The sequence below is a fragment of the Ursus arctos genome, unplaced genomic scaffold (assembly GCF_023065955.2).
Source record: "Ursus arctos isolate Adak ecotype North America unplaced genomic scaffold, UrsArc2.0 scaffold_8, whole genome shotgun sequence".
Lineage (NCBI taxonomy): Eukaryota > Metazoa > Chordata > Mammalia > Carnivora > Ursidae > Ursus > Ursus arctos.
The window spans coordinates 24,361,370-24,376,162 of record NW_026623100.1 but is presented as its reverse complement, the minus strand read 5'-3'; the positions used below and the strand labels follow the sequence as shown (position 1 = coordinate 24,376,162).

Sequence of the window (14,793 nt, the reverse complement as noted above, 5' to 3'; positions counted from 1 at the left end):
TAAATACCAAGGAGCACGACTGCCAGATCACATGGTAAGAGGCTATGTTTAGTTTTGTAGGAAACCTCCAAACTGTCTTTCAAAAATGATTCCATCATTTTGCATTCCCTCCACAAATGAATAAGAATTCCTGATGTTTCACACTTCATCAGCATTTGGTGTTGTCTGCTCTGGAGTTTAGCCACTCTGACAGGTGTGTAGAGGTATCTCGTTGTTGTTGTCATTTGCATTTCTCTAATGACGTATCAGGGGAAGCATCTTTTCATATGTGCCTTTGTCATCCATAACTTTTAAAATTTTGGGCCACAAATCTGTGCACATTTTAAAACAACATTTGCCAGCAGATGTAGGGGGTCAACCTCTAGAATTAGACGTGAGCACTAGCTGATGTCTGAGGGCTGAGGGGCTGTGTGAGGAACAGGCTGAGATGGATATCAGAGGACTTGGATCCCAGGGAAAGGACAGTATTTCAGTTACTAAACTTTCAACAAGTGAACCTTTTAAAGTCATCATTTTCTTTGGAAGGATCTTTCGTACATGAAAAATTAACTTTCCCCCAGTCATTCTCTTGAATTATCAGGAGAAAAAAACCCACCTTGCCACTTGTTAGGTACTGAATTGTACCCTCCAAATTCATAAATGGAAGCCCAAACTCCCAATGTGACAGCGTTGGGAGATAGGGCCTTTAATGAGGTAATTAAGGTGAAATGCGGTCATAAGGGTGGGACCATAATTTCGTCAATGTCCTCATTAGAAGCAGAAGAAACAGCAGAGATTTACATGTGCAAAGGCCATGTGAGGACACAGAGAGAAGGCAGCCGTCTGTGAGCCAAGGACAGAGACCTTGGGAGAAACCAACCCTGCCAGTGTTTTGATTTTGGACTTCCTAGTTTTGCACTGTGGAAAAATAAATTTCTGTTGTTTAAGCCACCCAGTGTGTGGTGGCTGTTTTGTTATGGCAGCCCTAGCTGACAAAAATACAGGTCAAACAGAATGAAATGAGTTTGTCCACATTAAGACACACCCAGGGTATATGTGCTCACTGAAAATTGCAAGTTACAAACGGAACACAAGGCAGTGCAGTTTATTCAGTATCTTCCAGTTTTTCCTACTTCAAATCTCTCACTGGATAGTTCGAGTAGTAATGATGAAACTACTGTTTTTAAAGATATTTTTAATGATCCATAACAAAATGAAGAAATGGGAGAACCCCACGTGATGACAGAATATAAGCTTGGTTTACCATAATGCAGTTGTGCCACTCATGAAAATAGAATTGCATCTTGTTTATAGTTGTCTTTTTACTATAATTTGATATACACAACATTAAAAGTACTGACACATAGCAGTTTTTGCCCCCCAAAAAGTAAATCTGCTCCTGCAAAAAACACCTCCACCAACAGAATATATGCTTAAAGCTTGAAGCCTCCAATATAAAATTTTGTCTGATTTAAAATGATTTAAAACATTTAGCAAATGACCTGACAACTAAAGGAACACAGTTGGATTTTCTTGCATCAAAAACTTTACTTAAATATTTTATGTCATGTTGATATATTTTTACATTTATTTTTAATTTATTATAGAAAAACCCAACTCTATCTAGAAATAGAAAAGTATCATAAAACCCTTCACCATTACCCATCATCAACACCTGGCTCATCTTGTGTTATTTATACTCCTACCTATTTCTTCTTTTTAAGTCATTTCTGAGCAAACCTAAGATGTTGTATTATTTCATCTGTAAACTCTTCAGTATGTTTCTCTGAAATATATAGCCCTTTTTTTAAATACCCATGTTTTCATCATTATTCCAAAAATTTAACAATAAACCCCTAATATTGGAAAAGATTTGATCGTTCAGATTTTCCCAATTTTCTCACAAATTCCACTATTTGTTTTTATAATTTTTTTTAAAAAATCAGGAATCAACTAAGTGCTAAACATTGCAGTTAGTTCAAATATCTCTTAATTCCCTTTTAGTATATAAGTCTTCTCTCATTGCTTTTTAAAAATTAATTACAACTTATTTATTGAATTAGAAATAAGATCCTTTGTCCAGTAGTTTCCTACAGATTATTCTTTGCTGATTGCATCCCCCATGTGCCTTTTAACATGTTCTTCTCTCTTTTTCAGAGGAGGTCATGGAGAGAACATGACTGCCAGTTGACCTTTCGAGCTGGACCTGGGCAATCAGAGGCTCCCTGCCTTCTCCTCTGTCCTTGGAATGTAGCTCTGCCCTCCATTCCAACAGTGGGAACCATTTTCAAGGGCTTAGCCTTGAGAGAAAGCAATGTGTTGTTGAGAACACCTGGAGGGTGTACATGACAGCCCGGTAAAGGCCTCTGCACAACTTTTAACATTTTGGTGGACAGGTGCGGAGATCTACTCATCTGGTGGCCACCCAAGGCAAACCTCGTAAGTAAGTTTTCTTGCTCATTAAACCTGCCACCTACCAATCTGAAATGGTTCGCCTCTTTCTTTGGTCTCTCCTTGGCCTCTGTGTATGAGGCCAGTTTCACATTTCACCTGGGAAATTCCAGAACTTGTGAGCCAATGTTCTCGTGTATTTTTCTACAGATTAGAACTGGAGGCATGATAGGATTCACATTTATTAATTTTTCTTTTTTTTTTAGTGATACTGTTTCATAGATAGTGTTGTGTTTGTCTCAAATGAGGTGCACAATGTGTGTTTGTCTTGTTTTCTGATGTTAGCAGTAGTTGTTGATCAGTATCTAGATTAACTAATTCATTTGAGTATATAAAATGATAATATTATAATTCTATCTAATGCATTATTTTATTATCTTCAGTTCTCCCTTAAAAATAAACTTCTCATCTGCTGTGTGATTATCCAAAAGAACAGCTATTGTAGAAAATGGTAGGGCACATGCCTAATTTTCTACATTTATTTCACAGCATAATGAATCTATTTACCAACATTTCAAGATAATAATGAGTAATTATTATTTTTTTTAATATCACAATGAACTCGTATATTTAAATGTATCTTAGGTGTTCAAATGATCTTACTTTCAATGTTTAAATTTTCTTATCTTCACTGAGTGTAAGACTCTTCAATTACTACTGAGTCCTTTAACATGACCCTCACAGTATATTTGAGATATTTTTTGCTATCTAAGCTTAAATGTTTCCACGCAGATTTTGTATGGTTCCTTCCATTTTTTTTCAATGAGACGTGGATCGTTTTATACAAAAGTTATATATTAAGACCACAACGTGGGCAATGAGAATGTTCTTTGTTACCAGGTTGTCATTGTTTTAAGAATTTTCCAATGAACAAGGATAGGAAAATCAATTTCTAAATTTTATATTTAGTGATTGCATTTCAATTTAATTGTATTTTATAATTGCTAATATATTGTACAATTACAAACTCAAACTTATTGAACTATATATATAAATTATATGTATATATATAAAAATATACATATATATGTGTGTATATATATATGCATATATATATGATCTATATATAATCTCCATTTATCCCTATCAACTGCAACTTAATTCCGAACTCTCTTGAGTGACCAAATAGAAATCGTTTTTTTCTTATTTGTTTTATTTTATATTCTCTCTCTCTCTCTCTCCCCCCTTTTCTGCTTCGGAAGCAGGAAAGTTAGAAAATTTATTAAGTCAGTATAGTTGAAAAATGATGGACCAGTGTTGTAGTGGGTGTTGAAAAGATTTGGAAGGTAGAGCCAACAGCATTTGATGATAGATTTTATGGGAAGAGTGAGGGAATGAGGGAAAACAAGAATAACTCACATTTTTGGCATAAGCAAGAGGGTAAATGGAGATGCCACTTACTGAGCTAGAAAAGACTGGAGGAGAAACATATGTGAAGGGGAGGAAGACTGAGAAGTATTGGGATTTGTCAAGTTTGATAGGCCTAGCAGACATCCAAGATTGGATTCAAGTATGGTTGGATATAGCTCCCAACCAGAATGTAAGCTCCAAGAGGACAGCTACTTTTGTGTGTTTGGTTCACTGCTGTAGCTTCAGAACTTCAAAGAGACGTATAACAGGTGTTCAATAAATGCTCATTGAGTGAATAAGCAAATTATAAGCATTAAAATATATCTGAGAATGTAGCAAATATGTCTGTTCTTATTCCAACTGTATACCTCTCCAGTCCACATAACTTTAATCTTCTACTTAATCTGTATATAGTTTCAGTTTATAGTAATCATGATACAGGGGCCATTTAATTCCTAATAGAAGAAATAAAAAAGTAACAGGCAGATGAACCTTATCAGTCAACCAGCTACTTAGGTTTGAGTCCATTGTTATCTTCATATCTGGTAGCTTGTCATCAATTTTTTTTTTAACTTTCTGAGATAAAATTTGAAACACAAAGAGAAACAAATGAAGGCTTTGTAAGAGGTTCTCAGTGTGGTCTTGAATATAGTTGAATCTCAGCCCCAGTGTTTCACAGTATGTCACTAGGGCATAATAACACAAAGTAGCTTTTCTACCTGCTCAGATATCTCTAGTCTTGGTCTATTGGTATAAGCTAGTTTTCCATGTACCAAACCTTATTTTAAGCTTTCGTGGGGCTTTTATACTTGCTTTGCCAATATTTTCTGAGGTGACTACAAAAATGATATATTTATTGTTGGTTAACCTTGGTCTTTTTTTTTTTTTTTTTTGGCCTTAGAATTTCAGAGAGAGATGCCTTATTTTCTCTACTTTCTTGCCAATGCAAAAGTTGGAAAAAATGTGTTTGGCATTTATTCCAGATCACTCATTACATCATCACTTAAAACTGGAACAGCTCTTGTAGACCTAGCAGTGACAGCAAGTCATTATTTTTAAATTGCGGCATGGGTGGTCAGACATAGTGACACTCATGTATGCATGAACAAGAGTTCTCATTTCTCATTTAGGAGGAGAATGTGAATTACTTGTTTTTATTCAACACATGTTTTCTAGTGCTTTTCTGTAATATGCTCTGAGTCTGAGATCCTAGGCTTCATTTGAATTGTTATGAACATAAGCTGCTGTGATATTGACTGAGTTGTAACTAGTTTCATCAAAGTTTGTATAGGATCCTGCAGAATTTTTTCTAGGTACGACTGAATGTAAACTTTACAATCATGAATGAAGTGCTAAAATAATATTATATCTCTATGATTGTATTTATTATTTAAGGGCTTACTATAATCAATATATTTGAGCTTGAATTATATAGAAAGTTTTTTTTTTTTAAACTGACTATTCCATAGTACAGTATAGTTTGAATCTCAAACATGCAAGTTAATTCAGTAGTAATAAACAGACTATAAGGAAGTTTAAATAGCTGGTAAATAAAAATTTCAGGAATCTTTTCTATATTTATGCTACTATCCCACATTTCAGAGTATGCTCAATTAATATACAAAGTTATAGATTTATCTTTTTCAGTCCTATAAAGGTGTTGGGAATATAAGTTTTGGTATACTTTTCTCATTCTGTGAAGGTATAATGTGAAATTATTTGTTAACTATAAACCAAATAGTCTATCCTTCTAGAAGTAATTTTTGGCTTTTTGTATACTTGAGGGCAAATGTCTCTCATAAGTCTTGAATTCCTGAGATCATTATACTACATTCTAAAATTAACTTAGTAATATACTCATTAATTTTACAGACTTTTAGTTTAAAGAGTTTTCATGTGAGCTCAGACCCTTTTACAAGGAAGAAAAGTGCAACACGGTACAACTTTAGGTAGATGCATTAGCTTATGATGAGAATGCCCGCGGGGTGAGAGGAAAAATAAACAAGTGAACGTTGAGACCTAGAGAAATCTGCCCGATTTGGCAGAATAACTCCCACTTGATTTAGTAGGAGTTAGAAGAAAGGGAATAGTAAAAAAGAGAAAAATTCAAGAGAAGACATACGAAGTAAAATATGCTTAGGTTGATCTTTGAAGGTGAGGGCAAGAATCATATTCATTGTGGTTCTCAGCAGAACATGGATTCTGGTTTTTATAGTGCAGAATATTCTTGCTTTTTTTTAAGTAATGAAGATCAGCCTATGTACATTAAGGGAAACTGGGAATATACAAACATAAATTTGCTTGTTTATCCTCTTTTCCCATCATATTGTTATAAAGAACTAAGCAGGGTATGTATAACATCCCATTTTATTTCTTTTATCTACTTTCAGAGTAATTTCTAATGAGGTCTAAAGTGGTTAAAATACATAAGTTTTGCTTGAATAATGTAAATATAATTATAGAGAATTATTTATATTTGTAGTTTGCAAATACATACTATTTTCTAAATTCTTACACTCCTGTGATGGGCTTTTGTATGTCTTACTGTTGTTTTGGATTTTAGGCCTAAGCCAAAGAGACAAAAACAAAAAACAAAATTATAGTTGTAGATGAAGTTATAAACTTACTAGTATCATATGGTTGTGATATAAAGAAGCATGACTTATTCTTTTTCAAATGTTTATTAGACTTAGGAAATATAAAAAGGAAATATAAAACACAGAGACCAAGGTGAGGAAGCTGGATATACTTAGTTGAATTTTCAGTGAAGGCTGACTTCACTGTTAAAATTTAAGTACAAATGCACATTTTTACACAGAAGCATTTATGAAACATTTTGAAGTTTTACACAGAAGTATGTATGAAACATCTTTAGAAAATGAGTTGACCAGAAAGAAAGGATAAAAAATGGGTAACAGTTAAGTAAATTAGGTGACTGCTTTAAAAATGGTTTTGAATACGGTTACTGACCTTCTTCTTACCGTGAGCAATGATTAAACTGGAGATGTTAAAAATATCACCTTTGAAATTATTTTATTGCCTTGATATGTCCTTAGAAGTGAGCAGAATGATTAAAAACAGGAATTTCAACTGCATGACTTTAGAATGACATAATTATTAACAGAGACACTGAAGGTGACCTTTCACTATTGGGATGAACTACTCTCTGATATTAATAAGAATAAGTAATTTAACCTGCCAAACAAACTTGATGAAAGAACTTCAGAATCTGTAGCTTTTTTAATACCTTCAAGGTTTATTAGTTTCTGTACCTTGACAGAGCAAGAAGCTAATAGCTATAATGGATTAGCTTCCAGTGAAGAAAGTATTTAAAGTCCAGGCAGCCACAAAAGTAGCTTACAATATGTTAGGAGGATGAAAATTTTTATAGTATATTATCTCAAAAATGTAATCCAAATGCTGCTCATTAGTTCTAATCCTATAGCTAAAATTGAAACTGAATAAATAAGATTATGAAGTTATTTCTGATTTCAAAAGAGTGCTAAACCAAAGAGCTTTCGATTTGGGGAAATGATATTCATCCCGATATAGTAGCAATGTGAGGGAAGACCTTTGGGAAAACAATTAGAATATGATATTTTAAATGTTTTGCTGACTTATAATCATTTCATTAGACATCTATAAATCAAGACATATCAATAGAAAAGTGAGTCACTGTTCAGTTGAGGGAGGGACCTAGTTGCAAACACAGAAGTAGGTAAATTAACCTCCTAGACTTAGTAGAGGGTCTGTATGCTTCAGATGGTTTCAGAGCTATCCCTGAACTCTGAAGGAGTAGGCAGAGAGCAATTTTCACCTTGCTCCAATTTTCATCATAGTTCTACAGAAGTGAGGGACATCCTGAGGAGAGAGGTATAACACAATGGGTATTCATTTTGGAGAGAATTTAACCTGTCTTCTTACTGGGGGTAAGAGTGCTAAGGGACCAAAGTGTGTGACCTGCCTGTGAGCTCCCACCTTCTTTGATACCCTTCCCTAATCGCACCATTGATTTCTTTGTTCATTTTCTGACCCCGAGTTTCTCATACCATCAAAAACGAAATGTGTTTACAATAAACAGAAGAAAGAATGAAGCTAGAATAATCCTTGGTTTCCCACTCAAACTTCCCAGAAAATGGTAATTAATAATTATGTTGATGATAATGAAAATTATGAGCTAGGTGACATTCTTAGCACTTTACCTATACTAACGGATTTAATCCTCTCAATAACTCAATAGAAGAGCAAACTAAGGAATGGAGTGAGTAAGAATTTGTCTCAAGCCACAAAGCAGCAAATCCAGCATCTCAAACCTAGTGGGCTGGTTCTGTCTGTGGCCTTTAATCACTGTTTTACATTGTTATGCAAGAATCATCCTTATTTTACCTACCTTCGTTCAAAAATTCAAAAGTATAACTCCTTAGAGCTTTCTCAGAGTTGGCATTCTGTATATCTTCATTGCAATGGAATATAGAAATGCATTAAGGCTTTAAGATAGCTGCCAAGGAAGAACGTATCAGCTCAATTATATTTCTTTGAACTCTAGTCCCATGAAATGAACTGTGAAATGTTCAGAAACATCTTCAGGTCACATCCTCCTGCATATTAAAAGCTTGTACAATGTTTTCTAAAACCCAGTTGCTCACATTTCATTTGAAAAGAGATTATCCTCTACTTTTGGAGGACACCTCATAAGCTCTGAAGAAACTGATTTTCCCAGAAACATCAGTTGAGAAATAAATCTTGGCCCCTGGAAATAGATCAAATGCTAAGTGGCCCACAGTAGCCTACTCTGAAGTCAAAGTACTGGGAAAGGATTCTGCCAGAGTCATATGTCATGCACTGATACTATTTTAAACATTTTCCCTAAACTTATGTATTTGCCCACACACCTTGTTTTTATTAGAAATATTTAGGTGTTTACTTTTAGTCCCTGCTGTGTTTCATTCCATTAACAGAAGGAAAGCCATTAGACAGCCAGAAAACACTTTGCTTTCACATACTATCTGCAGCTAAATCTGGGCACTGCTGGTTCTTTTGATCTGTAACAATACCAGCTGTAGAATGGAACCAAGAAATGCAATATAAAAGGTCATTTGGCCCTGGATCTTTTCCTCCAACTATGAATACAGAACACAGGTCAATTTAAGGATTAGAGCAATGATTTGCAGTTTTATTTTACCATAATTTGCCACCCCAATTTATCTAAGGTGGTGGAACCTTCTTAATCTTTTTCTTTTTTCTTTTTGCCTAGAAAACTTTGCCTTCCAAAAGCTAGTTTTAAGAAAACTAGCAATTAATTGCTGCATTGGAATTCTAAACCTTACTGTATAGTGGTTGAAATGACAGCATTTTGTACACAGAAATAAATGAAACTCACCCAAATGAGAACAAACAGAGAGTATTTATTCATCTCTTGCTATAGCGAAGGATTCAGCTACCATCACTTGTATTTGGCAGAGACTCAAAGTCAGGCAGGGAAGTGGGGAAGCTTTATAGTAAAAAGGGGAAGGCTTCAGGAATGCTCTGATTGGAGGCTGTTGGCAAAGGGAAGCTGAAGGTGGACTAAGTAAAAGTGGGAGAGCCTATGTGATTGGCTTGGGAGCATATTGGCTTTCTCTGGTTGGTCAAAGTTGGACACAGATGGAAGTGGGGAGAACAGGGAAGCTGGAAGTCATTAACCAAATTCTGATCATGCTGGGACTACTGCCACAGAAGGTGTGGGTCAACACCATATTGGCCTATATGGTCTAGCCATTTTCCATTTGTGTATTCAGTCTCTCAGGAATCACACAAACCTAGATTCACATGTTGACTCTGTTGCTTATAAAGTGTGTCATCTTGGGCAAAGGTATTGTTCTCAGAGCTTTAGTTTCATCGCATATAAAATTAAAACTGGAATACTTACTTTATAAGGCCATTGTGAGGGCAAAATGAGATTTAAAAAGAAATCACTGTAAGCTTCGAAAATAGCAATCAATAAACGCTCTTTTTGCTGTTATCATGATAAGATGTCCTTCCAAAAGTTCATTTTGAGTAGCTTTAATGAGAAGATTCTCCTTTTCAAGTTGCTGTACTCGAAAGCAGGAAGTTATTGTCTCTAAAGTATTGACAAAGCTTATGGATACTAATAAAGCAGCCTTGGACACATCCCCCCATATCCCTTTTCTGAACCACTCAGATGTGAGGAATGAAACCACCTTTTCTTTCTTTGAGAAATTTGAGTGAAACTCCTATGTCTTCCTAATTCTAGTTTAGTTTTTTTGGTTTCTAGTCATCTGGTCTATATTCAATTCATTTCATTAATCTCTCCACAGAGAGGTTCATAATATAAAGAACTCTATTTATTTGTTTTATAATTCATTCTTCTGTGATTTACTAATGCCTAATTATGAAAGTTACAAAAGAAATAAACAATGTCAAGTATATTGATACTGTATTTTTCCTTGCCATGGAAGCAGTGTGCTGAAATTACATTGATTTATCTACATTTTAAATACTCTTACTCAAAGTAAAGTGAGCCAAGTGTCAAGCTCAAATAAATTCCTCTTCTTTTGTATTCCCTTATTATATTCTAGCATATTCTCATTTTTTCCCAACCTCTCAACTGCACTAATTTTTCTATGGAATATTGTTTTTCCCACGCAGAGACCTCTCTTTTTGAACCCCCAAGCCTCTGCCAATTCTAGGCTCATGGAGCCTAAGCCTGTGGCAGAGTTGTGATCCCTGGATAACTCCCACCGGACTGTTCTCCTAAGATGTAAACTTTGCTTCTTTTCTATTATTCTTTCTTTGGTTTGCATCCCTGAGTAATTTATTAATATAAAAGAGGTGTCCTTGCGTGTCTGAAAATATTACCATTTTGTCATTGTACTTGGTTGTGATTTTTAATGAATATGAAGATGAGTCGCAACTTTAGAATGACAATAATTTAATTCAGCAACTGGGAGGCATTCAGGCTTGTAGCTTTCAACATCAGATGTTGCTAATGAAAATTCTGATGGCAGTTGATCCTTGCTTTTCCCCTTCCATTTTCCCTTACTTAGGAAACAGGTAGGCTTTTCTCCTTATAATGTGGATTCCCCCCCCACCCCGCTCATTTTTCTATACAGTTGGAGAGTCCTTTCAAACTAAAGATATGTTCCCTTTTTCAGTTTTGAGATTTTCTTCTATTATTTCTTTGATAATTCCATCTTTTTTCCACTCTCCCTTTCTTCATGAAACTATTTTCAGTCACATGTTTTACTCTCTTGATTGATCACCAAATCAGGATTTGGCAAACATTTTAGGTAAAATGCCAGATTGTGAATATTTTATTAAGGAAGTGGCAGGATCAAGGGTATTGTGTGGTACTTACAGAATAAGAGAGAAAAACCTGCACTGCCCACTCCCGTTTTCCTGTGATGGACCCCATGAAGTAACAGGCATGCTTTGCACCCACTTGCTGTATCCCAGAGACAATTTTGGGATGAAGAACAAAGAGACACAGTCCAGAAGGAGAGGAATGTGGTGGATGAGGCAGGTGAGGGGTGGGACAGGAAGCCACCCTCATCAGTATTACTCAGTGCCTCAGTGACACCTGATCAAGGTGTGCAGTTCTCTCCCTTAGGAGAGCCCAGTGGTCTCAGCTTGGACACCTGGCTGGAAATGAGGAAAGTTTCTGAGTCTCTGAACACCTGACTACTATGCTACCTTGTGTGCCTGGTAATCACCAACTACAGCAATGCCCACATGTGGGGTGTGACCAGTCCAAAGCATGAGCACTGCTGTGCCTCCCAGTGAGGAGGCAGGCAGGAGCTGGGAGTGAAGCAGGAATGGGACAGAAGGAGATGCCCTGACTTGCTTTCTGGGACTTACAGTGCTAACAGTCTTGAGCAGCGTTCACAGGAAATAGCGGCAAACCAGATTTGACTCATGCACCATCATTTGCCAACCCCTGCACTAGACCTTCATTTTCTTTGTCATCTTTACAATTTCTTTGTCATCTTCTGGAAAATTTTCTTTTTTATATTCATTTGCCTTTTATTCAACTTTTTATTTCCAATTCCAATTACATTTTCAAGATGACCTTTTTTATTCTGTGATTATTTATTTCCTTTTTAATGCCATCTTTTTGGGATTTATGAATTGTCTGTCTTTACAAATCTCTCTAAGAATAGTAGCTTTCTTGTGGCTAGGATTGTCAGATTGACAAAAAAGTAAAAATAAATGAAGAAAAATTTTAAAAATATAGAATATCCAATATTGCATGGGACATATTTATACTAATAAAACTTGGTTTTTATCTGTAATTAAATTTAACTAGGCATCCTGTATTTTACCTGGCAACCCTTCTTCTCACCCTGGAGCTATTTCAGTTTCCTTTCTTCAATTTACTTTCTACCTTCAAGAAATGTATTGAAGTATCACTGAAAGCTCTCTTCAGATTGCTTCTATTTTTGTAGGTTTATCTTTTATTTTTATCCTCATTTATTTACTTTGAGAGAGAGAGCATGAGCAGGGAGAGGCAGAGGGAGAAGGAGAGAGAGAATCTTTAAGCAGGCTCCACACTCAGTGCACCTGAGGCGGGGCTCAATCTCAGGACTTCAGCCAAAATCAGGAGTCAGACGCTCAACTCCCTGAGCCACCCAGGTGTCCTTTTTCATTATCCTTTAAATGAAATTTCAGGGAAAGAGAAAAATAAATGTGAGTGGGAAGACTTTAATGTTGAAATAGAAATACTGTCAAAAAGTCCTATAAAATAAGGGAGCCTGGGTAGCTCAGTTGGTTAAGTGTCTGCCATTGACTCAGGTCATGATCCCAGGGTCCTGGGATTGAGGGTCCTGGGATTGAGGGTCCTGGGATCGAACCCCACATCGGCCTCCCTACTCAGTGGGGAGCTTGCTTCTCCCTCTTCCTCCGACACTCTCCTGGTTGTGCTGTCTCTCAAATAAATAAAATCTTTTTTTTAAAAAGTCCTAAAAAATATAGACTGAGACTATTCACACTACAAATATTTTTTAAATGTTTAAAACTTACATAATTTCTAATAATCATTTTATAATTTTGACGCTGGTATGTCCCTAAATTTCAGATATTTTTCTATTCTCTTTCAATACTGTTTGAAAACTGACCATTTGTTATCTGAATTTACATGTATCTGTTATCATCTTGTTAAAAGAATCCTATAATCACTAATTTATATTACCATGCTGTTTTCCCGGAGTACCTAAAGCTATAAGCTCATTGGGACATTATCTGCTTCTCAAATTATTATAGGTGAGAGTTTTATCAAGTCTTTTGTCACTGGCTATCAGTGATTACTATGTCCCACTCTCTAAAAACTGTTGTTTTGCCATCCACCATTTGTCATAATGGCAACATCACACCTCTTAAACCAATTACATATCAATCAAGATAGGTTCAGTTACACATCTGGTAATGAGTAGTCCCCAAATCTCAGGGGCTTAAAACAATAAAGTTGATTTTTTACTTGTTATCTTTACATATCAGCAAAAGGGACTCTGATCCTCATGGTTATGTGGGTTGCCCCCAAAAGTGGGAAAAAATAAAGTTGGAAATGCACTTTTGCCCAGAAAAAAAATGTCTTATTTCTGTTCTTATTTTCTTGGACAACCCAAGTTGCATTACTATTTCTTATTTCAAGTCAGTGAAGAAGTAGAATCCTACCATGTGCCCAGAAGGGAAAGAATCAGAATATTTAGTGACTAGCTCAAATGACTACTACAATGGTGAAACTAATTATTAATCAGATTTCAAACATCTCAGTCAAAATCCCACTAACTTTTAAGAAAGGCAATTTAACATTGAGAAACACATAATTGAATTAAGAAAAAAAGTGAAAGCGGTTAAGCGTCTGCCTTCGGCTCAGGGCGTGATCCCGGCGTTCTGGGATCGAGCCCCACGTCAGGCTCCTCCCCTATGAGCCTGCTTCTTCCTCTCCCACTCCCTCTGCTTGTGTTCCCTCTCTTGCTGGCTGTCTCTGTTCTGTCAAATAAATAAATAAAATCTTTAAAAAAAAGAAAAAAAGGAAAAAAGTGAAAAGAACAATGAAAGGAAACAAGATTAAGAAGGAAATTCAGAAACCATTTTTTTTCTTCCTGTATTCTTTTAAATTATACTGTCAATCTTGATGTACTAGTACAGTCGTTATCAAACTTTTTCTGTAAAGGACCAGAGAGTAAATATGTTTAGGCTTTGTGTGCCATGGGGTTTCTTTCTTAGCTCTCAACTCTGCATTAAAATGCAAAAGCAGCCATAGATAATGTTAGTGAATGGGCGTGGCTATGTTCCTATAAAAAGTTATTTATAAAAACAGATGGTACGTCAGATTTGGTCCACAGGCAGTATTTTGCTGACCTCTGTAGTAAGAATCCATGTGTATGCACATATTTTGACAAATAAGATATCTGGTAATGGCCATAGACCAATAGGATCTTTAGACTCTGAATGTGAGCAAGGCCTACACTGGAGCTTTAATTGCATTACTGTAATTTTGTGTATAAAAAATGACATTTTGAGGTAGTGAAAATGTGTGCACATCATTTTTTGCACTCCCTCTTGAAGATATTATTAATCTGACAGTGAACTTTCAAATTAAATGAGTTCTGTGATGAAGTAAGCATACTGTTAATGTATACAAATAATATTTAGAGAAATATAATTTGAGCATGTAATATAATAAGAGACAAAAAGCCAAATTCACAGATCTCTAAAGAATCTATGAAGATAAGTTGCTCTCTTCCATAATATCTCCCTGCAAAAGATAGATGTCAATGTGAAAAATCTTTCTGCTGGCAGAGATCTTCCTTCAGTGTGGAAATCCATAAGCAAAATTATGGTCTTTTATAAATGTAAAAAATTCATTCTGTTCTGCTTTATAGAGACCAGATGTCTTCATGTTCATGGAAGAGAAATGTGATTGAAGCATTGAGACATATTTGGGGATCTAATTTAGCTGTCTGTGTTATCAGAATCAATTGTTATAGATGGATTAATTGGGCAGTGAGGTAT

The 14,793-nt window shown here is 35.6% G+C and overlaps 1 pseudogene; it reads left to right on the top strand.

Annotated features, from left to right (window-relative positions):
• Window positions 1-427: 427 nt before the first annotated feature.
• LOC113268396 (proteasome maturation protein-like) lies at window positions 428-1,248 on the top strand (annotated as a pseudogene).
• The last annotated feature ends 13,545 nt before the right edge of the window (window positions 1,249-14,793 follow it).